Source organism: Panthera onca, chromosome A1, assembly GCF_046562875.1.
Source record: "Panthera onca isolate mPanOnc1 chromosome A1, mPanOnc1 haplotype 2, whole genome shotgun sequence".
Classification (NCBI taxonomy): Eukaryota; Metazoa; Chordata; class Mammalia; order Carnivora; family Felidae; genus Panthera; species Panthera onca.
In genome coordinates, this window is record NC_138339.1 from 49,941,927 (window position 1) to 49,958,790 (window position 16,864).

Here is a 16,864-nt window from a genome sequence, read left to right on the forward strand (position 1 = left end):
CCCAGGTTCCCAACCATGTCCCAGTACCCTTTGTCATAGGCAGTCCCATTTCAGATTAGTATCTTTGTTCTTTGAGCCAACAAGCCTCATTTGCTCTGGACCTTCAGAGTATCCGAGTAACAACTGGTACCAATAAACTCATGAACTTTTCTCTCTTGCTTCCTCATAGCACAAATGATGCATTATTAGAAGACCTCCTTCCCACCAAAATTAAGATAAGGTGAATCAAAGGGAATGAAATGGACAGAGAACCCACCCAAGGTGTGTGGAACTGGGTGTTTTATTTGCACGTTCATAGAGAATTATCAAAAAGAGGGCAATGCTTACAACAAGGGATTATTGGTGGATTCTCATGACAGTGTGGGAACTATTGAAGATAGACGTATCTTCCCAGAGCCTTTATATCCCTGCTTATGAAGTTGGAACCTTTTCCAGATATAATCAGATTTTTTACAGTGAGAGGAACCCAATTTACAAATTCAATTCCTTTAATTTATTTTGAAGCTCATGCTATTAACTAAATGCTCAAGAGTTTAAATTATCTGTTTTTTCTTCTCACCTTTGCCCACTTTCTTACTCTCGGGATATCACCACAGGAGACAAATAACATGATGCTAGGAGGAAGGCCAATAGTCATTGGCCTCAGTTGAGGTTCTGGCTTGCAAACTCCCCCAGAGTCCTCCTATCTCAGTTCTGCATGTCTGTAGGACATACTAGGGAGGTGTTTGATTTACCCGCCCGTGGCAGAGTTCAGGTCATGTGATTATGAACTTTGTGCCATTTCCAAAATGGAAAATATTCAGTTTTTGATGAGATTATTAGCTTTCCTCCTGTCCGGTTCCAACAAATGAAAACCAGATTTGCATGTATAAATAACAATCAAGCGCTGAAATGATTTATTTAGTAAAGTTACTGTTTTGGAAACTAAATCGATGTGTCATGTCAAGATCCAATCTGCCCTTCACTCACATGGCAAAGGAGACTTCTCCGGGGTCTACTGGTAAAAAAAAAAGTTGGAATCCTATTAATAGTTTACTCCTGCCACGTGAGAATTACAGTGGAATCCAGCTATGAGAATAAAAGCTCAAAATAATGTTTCCGAGAACATCCTGATAGTAGCGTGTGCTATTTCTTATTGTATTCAAGACACACATGAATAACTCTCCCCCAGAAGAAAAGGAAACAAAGCAAAGGGCAACATATTTTCCCACTGTGTAAATTTCCTTCCTCAAGTAGAAATAGTTAAAATTAGAAGGCAAATCCTATGGTCATTACATGTCAGAATGCTGACATGATGACAACTTCAAAGGCGTGTCGGGCTACATTTGGCGTGCTCTTTTTTAAAAAGACAATAGGCATTGAAAATTAAGCACTGCATCAAAGCCTCCCAACTCTATTGAGACAAGTCTATGGAAAACTCAAACCAAGATGCAAGGCTGTTCCTGTGTAAATTATGTGGAGGGTTCGATGCATGGGAATTGCATTGTCTAAGATGCTCTGGAGACAACATACAAACCTGATCTGAGTGGCATGTCAGAGCTAATGACTACAGCTAGTATGGAACCATCTGCAGCTAATTTTAGTCATCCTCATGGCATTAAACTAAGACTTGTAATTTGAATCAACCCTATAAAAGCTCAGAGACCTCACTGTGATGCCACTCAGTCAGTACACAGTGGGCTTGGATAGCTGATAGTGCCAACTTGAAGCCTGTATGAGGGCCAAACACCAGAGAGCAGAATGGACCAGGAAGAAAGGCCAGGCATTAGACCAATTCCAGGTCTGTTATTTGTCAGATAAATTGCTTTACATCGATTGTTTGATTTCTTTGAGCCCTAGTTTCTTTATTTACAAGATGGAAACAGTAATAGTTAACTTGAAGGGGTATTGAGAAAAATCAGAAACTTGCATTATATAGTGGTGACTCAATAAATGGCACTATTATTTATTTATTTATTTATTTATTTATTTATTTATTTATTTGCTATAGCACCTAATGCATCCTTTTATAGCAGAGATTATTAATCTGGGGTCCAAAGACATAATATGAGACCTAAACTCACCCACCTCCACTGAAATTATATACAAAGTCTCACGCATATGTGCATTTTTCTGAAGACAAGAGTTCATGAATTTCATAATATTCTTAAAGGAGTCTATGATCAAAGTAAATGTTAAAGTCACCACTTTCTGATTTGGCTTCACCTATGTGTGGATCCTACAGCACACAAAGAAGAAACAAACAGTTTGTGATTCTTTCCGTGTTTAAAGTATTCTGTATCCAGTTGGCTTCTAAAATAAAGTTCTGTGTGTGTATGAATATGTGGGTGTTCACATGGACATTCATGCTTGTGGGTTTAGGAAATGCTAATTTTATAATGAGCCACAAGTTTACTGGGAAGACAGAACAATTGTAAGACCAAAAAAGTTGATGACAGATGTACACATGGAGAGAGGCCTGGGATACTGTGGGAAGAACACCAAGGGAGGAAGCAAAAGGAATGTGGAGGAGAACAGAGCTCGGGCAAAGCTGAGAGCCCACTGGGGCCCATTTTTCCAGAGACTTAGCAGACACAGGATCCCAATGGACTTGTGGGAGGGTTCTTAATAGGAATGTATGATTGGATGCTACATATAGAGAGGGTATATGGAGAATCAGCAGGAAAGAATGTGTGTTATCATTAAAGGTGATACCACAACAAGTTCTGGAAGAAAGAAAGAAATGCCCCAGGTAGGGGCAAATTAAATAAATTAGATAAAATAAGGGATAACCCAACAGGCAAAAGACTCAGAGATTTAGAAGCAGAAGAGAAATTCATAAACTTGTTCCATCCAAGTTCACCTGGCTTTCCTTGACTGAGATGCCAGTGGTTTAACTTTCCCTAGGGCCATGCTGTGCTTGGTGCATAGTGGTGAGGCATGGTAAACATGTCTCATAATGTTGGGTAAGGAATGAAGTTGAGTACTTGAGTTAAAAAAATATATGTATGTTTCTATTCCTACACACATGCACATATATGCACACATACTGTGTGTATGTGTATGACTCAAGTTCTTGATCAAAATTCTTGAGCTTCACTTATGCAGAATATAGCTCTGTATGTGCATAGGTACATATATAAATATAGCCACAAACATGCCTTAGTATTTACTATTTGCTAGGCTCTGTGAAAAGAGTTTTAAAGCTCATTCCCGTTTAATCTTTAAAGCAATTGTATGTGATAGGGATTATTACTGGTTTCCATTTTATGGATGAAGAAACTGAGACATACTATGGGAAGTGATTTCCCCAAGATCACACACTTAGTAAATTCTTAAGCTAGGACTTTAACTGAAACAGTTTGATGCTGGGCACTGTAGCCACACTTTGTGTATATTCCTAGGGAAAATTAAGTCTGTTTATAAAATGCGAGGGTGATAATTTAAGCTGCAGCAAAAGAGAAGGGAACTCAGGTTTGAAGTTTGAGGCTAATTCTGAGTCTCATGGAACCATTTCAAAATACACACCAATGTGGATGTATGATATCTTAACCTTGTACTGTGCTCTGCCATGTTTTATTACTTCTCTGTATACCAGGCAATAGAACTCCAAACAGAAAAGAACGGTCAGCTTAAGAAAGGAGCATAAAACTATTGAGAGCCCTTTTATTTTTTCTACACTAGCCCCGTAGGTCTGAGAAAGTCAAGGACTTGATATTTACCACTCAGTCGCTCTACACAAATGGAGATGCACACTCAGAAGGCACAAGAACAGAAGAAAATGAAATTCAGCACCTCCTAGTGGTCATAGTAATGTGGAAGGACATGCTGGAGCTGATCTCTAATGGTGACTGGTTAGTTCTCATGAGAAGTAACCAGCAAGGAGGAAGGGTCTCTTCTGTTATGAGTCTGGAGAACGTCTTGACTTTTACAGATTTCTTGTGAAAGGAAGTCAGTATATTTCATATCTCTGAAGATTAGAAATTTGGTGAATTTTCTCAAAGGTCACAGCGGCTTCTGAATGCCCAATAATTCATTAAGTACTACACACTGTTCTGCCTCAGTTGCTTACATTATCTTTCTTCTCTAGAACGCCTGCAACTTCCTCATCCCTGTGTATTGTCCCCCCACCCTTTTCTTTTTACTTACTAATGAGAACTGCATTGGAACCATGTTATGGAACCATGTTAAGATAGAGACTGAATGGCACACACCTATGATTAGGCAGCCAGGTTTCTGCTGTCTGAATACAGCTGCTGAGGTAGTTGGGGCTTCCTTGGAGAAACAGGGACATTTTAACACACTGATTTGGATGAATGCTAATAGCCTTCCTTCCTTAGGCATGCAAGGTGTTGTTCACTTTTTTAAAGTTTATTTTACTTTTTATTTTGAGAGAGAGAGAACAAGCAAGGGAGGGGCAAAGAGAAAGGGAGACAGAATCCCAAGCAGGCTCTATGCTGTCACCACAGAGCCTGATGCGGGCTCAAACTCACAAACCATGAGATCATGACCTGAGCCAAAATCAAGAGTCAGATGCTTAACCAACTGAGCCACCCAGGTGCTCTGCACTGTTCACTTCTCTGCTGAGATTTTAGATATGGTCTGAGGATATCTTAGAATTCAGAGAATATCTGTGACAGATTGGATGCTAGTAGATATGGTTTTTTTTGTTTATAATATTTTGTTTGTTTATATGTATTTTTTTTCTGGCCAACATGTAATTCTCTACCATTCCTAGTTATTGGAGCTTCTGGAAATTACTCATGCCTGTCATTTTCATCACTATATTCTAAGCCCCTAAAGCAATGCCTGCCATGTGATTGGTGTTCCATAGAAACTTGTTGAAGAAATGAATAGATGGCCAAATGTGAATTTGTATCACTAACGAGGTGGCCTTATCATATCCCAGCCTTGAGTTCCTAACACAGTGCATGGTTATGGCTAATCTAAACAACTATTGTGAGATACTCCTGCAATTCCTGGGTATATGGACTATAAATCATATAGAGGAGTTATCTGAGGCTAAGGGTTTCTCTGGGGATCACACTAGGGCAATGGATGCTGGGAAGGAGTGGGAGGAAGAATCAGTTACCCTTGCTCTTTAGGATCCTAATATTGCCTTGGTTGGCAACACTGTCCTTTGGTTCATCAGGATCTCCTCCCTAGGACTCCTTAACTTACCTTATGCTGTGTAGTAAATTCCTATTCATGTACCCACTCTAGGAAATATTTCCATTTAAACAGGAACTTTACCAATATTGGGCATTAGTCTAAAGGAGAAGCCCTAATAGTGGACTCTTCAGAGAACATAACAAGCCAAAACAGGAGAGATGTTTGGAAGCAAGTGACTATTTTCTGTTCTTATTTAAATTCCATCATTCTGACATCGTCTTTCTCTACCTCCACAAAAAGGGAGTCATTTCCTCAGTCACTATGGTGATAGTTCTTTTATTGGAGGGAGAAAGAGACTCTCAGGAAAGGAACCAGACAGGCCTAATTGAAAGAAATAAGACTCTTAAAGAATACCTTTAGATTCTCCCCTACTTCCTACCACAATTTCAAATCAGCATTCTTAGTAACTTCCCTTTAGAAGAGCTCCACCTCCCCTGTGTTTTTTTTGTGAGGAAAAGCAACTCAACTTGTTAAAAAGCCATTGCAGCTAGCGTATTTGAAAACTATATTTTATTTATTGACATTTCTCAAAAAAAACATACATTTTTAACAGAATTTTTGTTGAAGTTATTTTTAGGTGATATCAACCCTTGGATAAAATGTGACAGTGTGTACACAGTATAAATGAGTGAAGTTCTGCACATAAAAGATGGAAATTAATGATGTATGAATTTCACTGCATGTATTTTTCCTTTGTATAATACCTATATCTAGAACAGTACCAGTTTCTTTATGTCTCGATGTCCTCTTATGTGGCTCTGAAATGAGCTCTGGACCAAGTCAGGTGCTCTGAGGTTTAATCCTGGCTCTGTCTCAAATTTTCTCTGAGGCCTTGGGAAAATAAGTTTAAGTTTTTTAAACCTCAGTTTCCTAGTTTTTAAAATGGTATTATTGTAATTTATAGAATAAAAACACTGGAGCTTTGCAGTCTTAGTTTGGATTCTGGATAGACTCTTACAAGCTATATGATCCTGTGAAAGTCGTTTAACTTCCCTGATCTGTTTATAAAGCAGAGATAATAACAGCACCACAAGTTTACATATTAAAAGGCATAATCTATGGATTCCTGCTTCAAGGTTGGCCATAATAGGGTACTTCCATTGTAATAATCAGGAAAAATGATAAATTACAAAAATAAACTTTTAAAAACAAAAGAGAGCTATAGGAACAAAGTAATGGGAACTAAACTAAAATTTCAGAGAAGAAAGATCCCTAAATAGGAAATTGAATGGTCTCTGGTAGTTTTCTTAATTGGAGACATTTGCAAATTCTAGGATTGGCCTCAGGATTGGACTTCAACCAAATTGAGGGATTTTATGGAGGAAAGATAAATCAGCAGAGGTTTTGGCAGTCTAGAGCTGGCATGATAAACTAGAAAATAGAAGAGTCCCAAACATAAGGGAAATTTGCTGAGTTCTAAGAGGGTTTAGGAGACCCAGGAGTGCCTGGGTGAGAAAGGAAAAGTGGAAATTCCCACACTCTTGCAGTATGTGTAAGTGTGGCCTGTTGTCTTAGTTTATCTGGGACTCAGGGGGCTCCCAAAATATGAACCTTTAAGTATTAAAACCAAGAGAGTTCCAGAATGAATTGGTCACCACTAACTGTTTAGAGAAAAAAGTCCAAGTAGTTATGGAGCCTAAATACACAACCAATCTCCTCCTCAAGACATTTGCCAAATATTTAACTTGCATAAAGTCTGGGGCTAAAGAACTAAATTCAAAATATGCAAAGGTTACACTTTAAAAGTTGAGGAAATTGAGACAATCAAAAGCTTGTCAGGGCCATGCTTAAGAACCTGGATGGAGTAAATCTTACCAAAACTGAAATCCAGTCACAACTCAACCAATCCTTGATGGGATTATAATGACCAGCTCCTCACTGTGTAACAGAGGAAAGGAGAAACTCTGACTGGTAGAGAGTATCATATGGAGATCCTATGGTTCTTTTATGTCAATGTTCAGTATAGAATCCTTGGACACAAAAGGAGCAGGAAAATGTGAGCAATAATCAAGAAAAAAAAATGGGTAGAAACAGACCTGCAGAAATGTAGGTATTGGAGTGTATGTATAAGGAGTTTAAAATAACTATAATTAACATGCTATGGAAAATAGTGGGGAAAATTGACAAAATAGATAAAACATAAGAAATTTTAGAATTTTAACTAATAATGATAGTAGAGAAAAAGAATCGAGTGGACATCCTAGAACTACAAAACACAAATATTCAAACAGCTGTCTAGGATGGCAGAGGATATGATTAGTAAATTCACAACTGGTCAGTGGAAAATATCCAAATTAAAGCATAAAGAGAAAAAAAGAATAGAATGAACAAGAGGAATATGAAAAAAATCAAAAAGTATAAAACCTGTAGTTAGAGTTGCAGAAGGAGATGAGACAGAAGAAAATGTTTGAATAGATAATGGTCAAGAATTTCTAAAATTTATAAAAACCATTATCCCACAGATTCAAGAAGCCCAGTAAACTTCAACGATACATAAAAGCAGAATGAACTACATAGTCACATTTAAAAAAATTTTTAAAATATTTATTTATTTTTGAGACACACACACACACACACACACACACACACACACAGCACGAGGGGGGAGGGGCAGAGAGAGGGAGACACAGAATCCGAAGCAGGCTCCAGGCTCTGAGCTGTCAGCACAGAGCCCGATGTGGGGCTTGAACCCACTAGACGTGAGATCATGATCTGAGCCGAAGTCGAACACTTAACCGACTGAGCCACCCAGGTGCCCCCATAGTCACATTTTATTTAAGCTATTAAAAATTAAAAGACAATGAAAAAGTCTTAACAGTCAGAAAAAAAAAAAAGACACATTGCGTTCAAAGAAGAAACAATAAGACTAATAACTAACTTGTAATTATAAATTATTGGAGTCTGAAGACAATGAAATCACACCATCAAAGTAATAAGAGGGGTAAAAAATTTCCAATCTGTAGCTCTATACCCAACAAAAATATTCTTCAACAGTATGAGAAAGAAAGACCTTTTTAGACAAACTGAATATGAGAGAATTAATGAATCCCATTCAAGCAAATAGCCATTCCAAGAAATACTGTAGGAAATTCTTCAAGCTGAAGGAAAATGATCCCTAATGGAAGCAGGAAGAAATAAAAAAACACCAGATAGGGTAAATAGATGAGTGAATGTAAGCAGATATCAACTGTCTAAAGTAGTAATGAAACAGTCCTGTGGAGTTTGTAACATCACAGAAGAAAGAAAGAAAGAAAGAAAGAAAGAAAGAAAGAAAGAAAGAAAGAAAGAAAGAATGAAAGAAAGAAAATAGGTTAACAATAGCACAAAGGATAGAAGAGTAAAAAACAGTTGTAAAGCTGAAATGTTTCTTTTGTTATTTAGGAGGTGGTAAAAATATTAACATAGACTTTTAAAGTCAGGGTTGCATATTTAAACTTGTAGGATAATTGCTAAAAAAATTACAAGAATATATATCTAGAAAGCTAATAGAGGAGAATATATTAAATAAAACACTTGAGGAACCCAAAAGAGGCAGGAAAGCAGAGTAAAGAAATAAAGGATGTATGTGAAACAGAGAAATGAAAAGCCAGTGAGTGTCAGTTATTACAATCCAGGTAAATGAATTAAACACTCCTAAAAAATTGAATGTTTGGCAAAACCTTAACTATATGCCATTTATAGGAGATATAAGTTAAATGTAAAATTGCAGCTGGGTTGCAAATAAACAGATGGTAAAAATATGCATCATGAAACACTAACAAAGCAAAGTTACTGTCACCATATTTATATTGAATAGAATATTTTAGTGGAACATAGCAATTGTTCAATAAATTGTTAGCTCAAGTTATTAAAAGAAAATATGTTATAAAAAATCTGAAATCGAATGATTTGGAATTCTATAATATAACTTAGGGATGATCTTAAAAATTTTGTACTATATTTCTTCCAAGCTACTTTTCAGAATCTGCCATAAAACTTTGGTTTTATTTGCCCAGGTATATTTTTCAACTGATTATATATTTGTTGACATGTCACCACAGTTAAAGCAAGACTCTATTTGTACATTAAATATTTTCAATTTGGGTTCTCTAAAATACATCAGGTACATTTTAAGGGGAGGGCTATGATATGCCAGCATGCTTGAAATTCAGATAGCCATGAAAAATCAGAATTTGGAGGTTCAATCCTTAAATTGCTAAATCCTCTGTGTTACAGACATTGAAACTTAAAAATCTAAAGCATTTATTTTTTTTAATGTTTATTTATTTTTGAGAAAGAGAGAGACAGACAGAGCACTAGAGGGAGAGGGGCAGAGAGAGGGAGACACAGAAACCAAAGCAGGCCCCAGGCTCTCAGCTGCCAGCATACAGTCCAAAATGAGACTTGACCTCACGAACTGTGAGACCATGACCTGAGCCGAAGTCAGACACTTAACCTAATGAGCCGCCCAGGTGCCCCCCAAAAATCTAAAGAGTGTAGGTCTTTGCAGGCATCCACTTATTTTGCAAGTGAAAGAAATGTAGCCCACAAAGGTAAAGATAAAGGGGTGTATCCTTGGCATCCTGAATCATTGTCTGATATTCTTTTTACTTCAGTATCCTGAAGGCCTTCCTAAAACTCATTTAACAAGTATTTTGGAGTATTTTCTATATGAAAAGCCCTGATCTAATCATTGGAAATACAATAAAGGGCAAGGCCCTGCTATCCATAGGCTTACAGCCTAAAAAAGAACATAACATTACATTTTAAAAATTATTCTTTTATTAAATATTTAATGAGTGCAATCACATGTAGTAAAATCTCAAGAGTGAGATTCAGCCTAGTGTACTTTTCATGGAAGACTTTCTCAATGAAGGGAATTAGAGTTAACTAGGGAAAGTCGACTAGGGAAAGGGAAGAATATTCCAGGGGGAGAGGAGGAAGTATGATGACCTGAGATAGGAAGGGGTTTGGTGCCATTGGATCTGATAGAAAGCCAGTGTAACTAGAGTCCAGAGAATGTGTGCATGTGGGAAGAGAGTCAGTGTGGGAGGTATAGCAAGACTTGAGATTACAGGTCTGATCCTGAGGAACCTTATAAAGCTTGCTAAGGATTTTGGACCATATTTGGAAAGCAATTAGATATCACCAAAGAAAGGGAGAAAAAATGTTCAGATTCATGATTTTTTTAAATAATCTGATTTTCAAACTTACATTTCATGAAGACAAAGATGATATTTTTTTAATATAACATTGAATTCTCAAACCCTAAAACACAGTGCCTAACACATAGACTTTCATAAATACCTGATAAAGGGTGGAGATTGGACGGATGGGATGGATGGATGGATGGATGGATGGATGGAAGGGAGGGGAAGGGAAGGGAAGGGAAGGGAAGGGAAGGGAAGGAAGGAAGGAAGGAAGGAAGGAAGGAAGGAAGGAAGGGAGGAAGGGAGGAATAGTGTGGGAAATGGGTTTAAGCAGATACAGTGGAAGTGGGGACCAGTTCAGATACAATGAATGTCCAGGCAAAACATAACGGTGGCATAGAATAGGAGAGGTAGGTGGTGACAACAAAGATAAAGTGTACAGATTTGAGAAATTTTAAGGAGACAGGTTAAACATAACTTGTTAATGAATTGAGTATCATGGCTTGGAAAGAGGTTATCAACGATGATTTCCAGTTTCTGCTATGAACTCCTGGATATATGGAGGTGCCATTTATTAAACCAGTAAGAGTAGGTTTGAAGAAATATTGTGAGAGTCCCTAATGGACTTTTCTGCCTTTCTGCAGTGAGTGAAATAAACATAATTCAGTCTTTCTTCTCTGGCTGAGGAGTTTACAGGAGCAAAGCATCCTTATTGGGCTCAGCAGGGAGTATTGCCCAGGGCTATAGATAGAGATGCAAAGCAGTAGGCACTGAAACAGAACCATATGCAAAAAAAAAAAAAAAAAAAAATTGTAGGCTTATTAAATTTATTTATTTATTTTGGAGTGAGGTGCTTGTTTTTGATATCAATTTGTTTACTTAACAAATTTGTGTCTTAGTCTCATAAATTACCATATTTCGGGATTCTAAGTTGCAAATATTTTCACAACTTAAATTGGGATGTGTCTTACTATTCATAGGGCCTGCCTGAGACTGTTTGTAGCACCTTCATGCAGGTAGTTTAATTTGGGGCCAACAGTGAGTGTGTGAACAGGGAAGGAGGGGATGTCAATGCAAGTCAGTACTATTGAATGGCCATAACTGTAGGCAACTAGCAATTCATCTTGGACCTTTTGTGGAGAGCCTTATAAAATTTGGCTCTGCAGCATCTGCCTGAGGATATTGTGGGCAGTTGGTTGCAGTGGCCCCATTGGGCATGACTTGTCCAAGTCTTTTGTGCAGGTATGCCAGTACAAAGTGTAGGCATCCCATACTGTGGTGTCAGAGAAATTCTGGGGCATAAAGCAAGATACAAGTGGGCCAAAGACTGCACAGAGCTGTTGCATGTGAAGGGATGCATAAAAGGCATATGTAGTTTACAGTCTAATCGCAGTTCTTTCTTTCTTAGTGCTACATATGATAATAGAGTATCTTAAAATTGATGCCATCTTAGATTTAATGGAACATGGTAGAATATTGACCTTGCAAAGATGAACTTTGTTGAAGTAGGATTTGAATAAACAACATTTGTAAAACTAAATGGAGCCATTGGAGTCGATAAGGCACTGACTGCAATTCTTGTATCTCTTGCGATCATTGGAACTGTACAGACAATTTTCCACATCCAAGAGTTTATCACTAGTGGAGAATATTTTACCTGGGAAGAACAAGTAGACTGGTAAAATGGTATCCTGTTATTTAAAGTGGCAAAGAAGAACAGTTTTCATTTTTGTTCTTAAAGAATTGAATCCTTTGTTTTCACATAAAGTATTTTCCAGAACACTAATTATCTGTTTTATGATAGGGAAGAATGGACAAAATGGAGACAAGAGTGGAGACAAAGCAGGGTTTGGGGGTTCCAGGACCCCACAGCTATATTGACTCCTTATCCCCTCTGCAGGCCTTCTGAGGTTTTTATATGGAACCCTAGAGTTCCCACAAGATTAAGAACCTGTGGTTCACAGGAGACCTGCTTTTCTGAACCCACCAAGGCATTTATTAGTGTCCTTTCTCTCTTATTTGAGACACAATTCTAGCAGATTTGGCTATTTGGTTTCCTGGCTTACAACAGATTTATAAGCAACAAATTACATGAAGGGAATAGTTAAAAGCTGGCATGGGAATCTTTACAAAGAGAGGAAGCTGGAAGCTAGAATTATAACTGTAAAACTACAAAAAGCAGCCTTTAAAAAAGGACAATATTCAGATAAATTTGGCATGTGGACAATGACCCAACCCATGTTAATAGTTTGAGAAGTGTTGGAGTTCTTCAAGAAGATGGAGGAGGTATTTAGGATTATAAGAGCACTTTGCACATCCTCTATTCAGCATAATTCTTAAGGTGCTGAAGTGTATAACATAATTTATAATAAATCCCATCCCAAACAGTTTAAGTCAAATAGATTTGATATATAATGTGTCAAGCTTCAGTTAGGTGAAACATTTGTGTGAGAAATTTATTTCTTGAAGTTGTTGAATCAATAAGACATTGCTGTGTACATTAGTATTCTTTCATATCTAAGTAATAGAAAATCCAGCTAAAACTGGTAAATAAAGGGTGTATTTGAAAGTCAAGAAGTTTCAGGTAGGGTTTGATCTAGCTTACTGATATTACCAAAGAATGGATTTCCTTCTGTTCTCCAATTTGTTTTCCATACTCCCATAGGTCTGGCTCACTTATTGGCCACAAAATAGCTGATTGCTTCTTTATTCATGTCCAACAGGGGTGGGGTAGAGGGCAGTGAGGACAGTGAGAGATGGGAGTTAGTTCTCTTTCTTTAATCATTAAGAGAGTCCTCAGTTTGACTGAAACAACACAGTTTGTGTGCCCATTCCTGATACAATAGCTTGATGTACAATAGATGAGATTATATGAATTGATTTAGGCCAATCAAGGCTTACCTCTTCAACTAGAGATGATGTTAATTCCCATGGGCCCCACGGTGATATATATATATATATATATATACATATATATATATATATATATATATATATATATATATGTGTGTGTGTGTGTGTATGTATATATATATATATACACATATATATATATACATACACACACATATACACATATATATATATATATATATATATATGGAGAAACAAATGCCTGGGATGGTAACAGACCATATCCACAGCATTGTTTCATAAGGTAAATATTGATCAACGGGACTCTAAGCTCAGTGAAGTCAGGTATCAACCCTCTCTTGCCCATTGCCATAGCCCATGTGTGAGTAACCAGGACTATTATTAGAGGAGCTTAGTAATATTTATTTACTGATGAACAAACAAATGGATTTTTTTTTTTGTTTGGAGAAATGCCAAGATTTCAATTTTATTTTTTTTTCTACTTCTTGATGCTCTCTGGTTGCTTGTTCTAGCTTAACAAGAAGCAGAAAGTATCAGGATCAGTCAACACACAAGAAGCATTTTCTCTTAAGATGTTAAGCACTATTTCCAAAATAAAAGAGGATGAAATCAGTTGGAATAAGGCAAGATGAAGTCTATCATTTCTTTCCTCAATTATGGATATCAAAAAAAGAAAGAGGTGGAGAAAGAGAAGGGAATGGCGGGGGGCAGGGAGAGAAGGAAAAAAAAGAAAAATAAGAAAAGCATGAAAGCAAAGAAGAAAGGAAGAAAGAGGGAAGGAGAAAGGGAAGGAGGAAGGGAGGGAGAAAGAAAGGAAGGGAGGATAGAAAGAAGGGGAAGGAGGAAGATATAAATAGAATCTGGTTCCCGGGCAAAGGCACTTGAGATAGTGGTTAATCTATGATACGAATTTGCTCTGTGTGTGTGTGTGTGTGTGTGTGTGTGTGTGTACACGCACATGTTTCTTTTCCTGATAGAGTAAACATCAAGCCCAGTTTTAGGCCTTTAAATTGACCAAACGGCTATGAGAATGTGGATAGCAAGTTATAAATCACCCAATCACTTGGGTGTGGATAAAAGTCCCGAGCCAAATACCTGAGTGTCCACTTCATAACAGGAATAATAAGGCTATTTGAAAACATGACCCAGACCCCAAGCTATAGTTTTTTTTCTTTTCTAGAGGACTGCCTGACATGTTTATATGCACATATTGGAATTGTATCCAAGGGGGGGAAAAACTATTGACTTTCTGACTTTATAGTCTGTCATTGACTTTTAAGGTATTTCATGAAATGAAGTAATAACTTCGAGATCAAGGGCATTTTCCTTTGGGTCTTCATCAATTATTTCACTTTCTCTTGGCAATGGCCTCCACCCACTTCTTCCGAAATATCACCGGGCTGACGTTGCACTGGAAAAACTTACTCTTTCTCTTTGCCTTCCTGAACGCGTGTTTCATGCATTAAATTGTTTTAATCACTTCAACTTTTACTAGAGTTTGGCAATTGGTACATTGCTGGATTGTGTGTTCTCAATTTAATGTTTTTAGAATGTATTTAAGTAAGTTCCAATGCACTTAGTCATTGCTATTCAAATGAGAGAACCATATTTCAAGGAACGGAGCTCAGGGAGAAAGATGAGGTGAGTAATGAGTAATAAGCAAAAACCATCTATCAAGACACATTGGAGGCTGAAACAGATGGTGAAGAAATGCCCCTGAGTCCATCCCCCCTTGCCCTCAAGGACCTACCAGTTTTATTTCCAGCAAACATACACCTTGGCTGGCTTGCTCTCATAGCTTATGGCCGATGTTTCCTATTTTAAGATTTTAGAGAAGTGGGAAACTGACTTGTTTCTCAGACTTCAACTTGTAAAAAAGTCAGCCCTGTGGGGAAGATAAAGGCCAATGTTAGGAGCCCCAGGCAGGTGCTGACATTTATGGAGGGAGGGTTGGCTCCGTACCCATCTGTAGCACTGGTTTCTGTAGAGTGTTAGGAACAGGACAAAGGAGCAGTGGCATTGAGGGTAAGCATTCAAAGTAGACAAAGCTTGGCTTCTTCACCCTACTTTTACTACTCATCCTCCAAGTGCCCAGGGCATTTTGTGGCCCCATAAATTCAAGTTTCAATAGTAAACTTCTCTCTTTGAGGAATTTATCCAGCTTCTGAGCTTCCGAGTCTTCATATATAAAGTAGATCAGATGATACCAGCTTCTTAAGAATGATCTGTGGCTTGCACAAGATAATGTGCGTGAAGAACCTTCCAGAACCAGGCACAGGTTAGTTGTGTTTTTCGCCAGATATTTTCTCTACCCTGGCCTTTCTTGCAAAATCTGGGGAGCTCACAGTGAGCTTAAAGGTAGGGAGGGCTCCACCATAACTGGACATCTGGGACCTAAAATTTGAAAAGTAACTCTTCAGGCCATTTGGCAATCTGTATCAAATCAGCAGTGCAGGGCATCCAGAGCAATTCCATTTCTGGGAATTTATCCTAAAGAGACATTTCACATAACTCTGCAAAACACACATGTAAAATCCCACATCATATCATTGTTTATAATGGCAAACAATTACAAACCACCTAAATGACCATCAATAGGGTACTGGTTAAATATGGTACATCCAGATAGTGAAATAATATTCAACTTTTAAAAATGATGTGGTAATTCTATGTTTATTGATATTAACATTTGTTCATGTCACACTATAAAATAAAATATGAGTTTGCAAATCAGCATGCATAGTATGATTGCATATATGAATACATTTATCTATAGCTATGATAATATATATTTTTTTAAGTATACTTATTTATTTTGAGAGAGAGAAAGTGTGCATGTGCCCACATCAGTCAGGGAAGGGGCAGAGAAAGTGAGAATCCCAAGCAGGCTTTGCACTGTCAGTGCAGAGCTCGATATGGAGCTCGATTCTATCAACTGTGAGATCATGACCTGACCCGAAATCAAGAATCAGACCTTTATCTGACTGAGACATCCAGGCGCCCCTACCTGCAACCATATTTATAGCTATGCAGAATCAGACGGCTACAGAGATATATCTGGAAGGATGCTAAGTAGGATTTTAACAATGTATTATCTCCGAGTAGTGGCATCTAAGTGAATTCTTTTTTCTTTGTACTTTTCTACCTTGCATGAATATATTTTTTTTAAACAGTGGACTTATGTTTATCCAAAACACTAAAACTATGTGTCCCCTGAAAATTTCTGTGCCAATTTGAAACCTTGAGAATAGGTATTTCTATCTCTATCTGTACCGAACTCTGCCTCATCTGTTCGTCGCTCTACTGGTGTAATTGCCTAAGTCGCTGATTGTTTTCCCACTAGCCTGGAATCTCTAAACTCAGGGTTTTACCTTTACCCTAGTCCCAATGTCACATACCATTGCCATAATACTCAACGAATGTTTCCAATTTTTAAATCTAGAAATCTGGTGATCTGGAAGCTATCCCAAATTCTGACACTGCCTGGCAGTGAGGCCATGATCAACACTTTCTCCTGAGATGGTTCATCCTGAAACAAAACTAGAATGATCTCTGAGGTTCCTTCTACTCCTAACCTTTGTCATTCTGAAACCGAACTTGTCCAATCCTCACAAATCAAATGAAATCAAAAAAGACAACATACAAAGATGAGCTTTATAGACTCCAAAATGCAATAAAAATGTAATGTGGGATTAAAAATTTTTTAAACA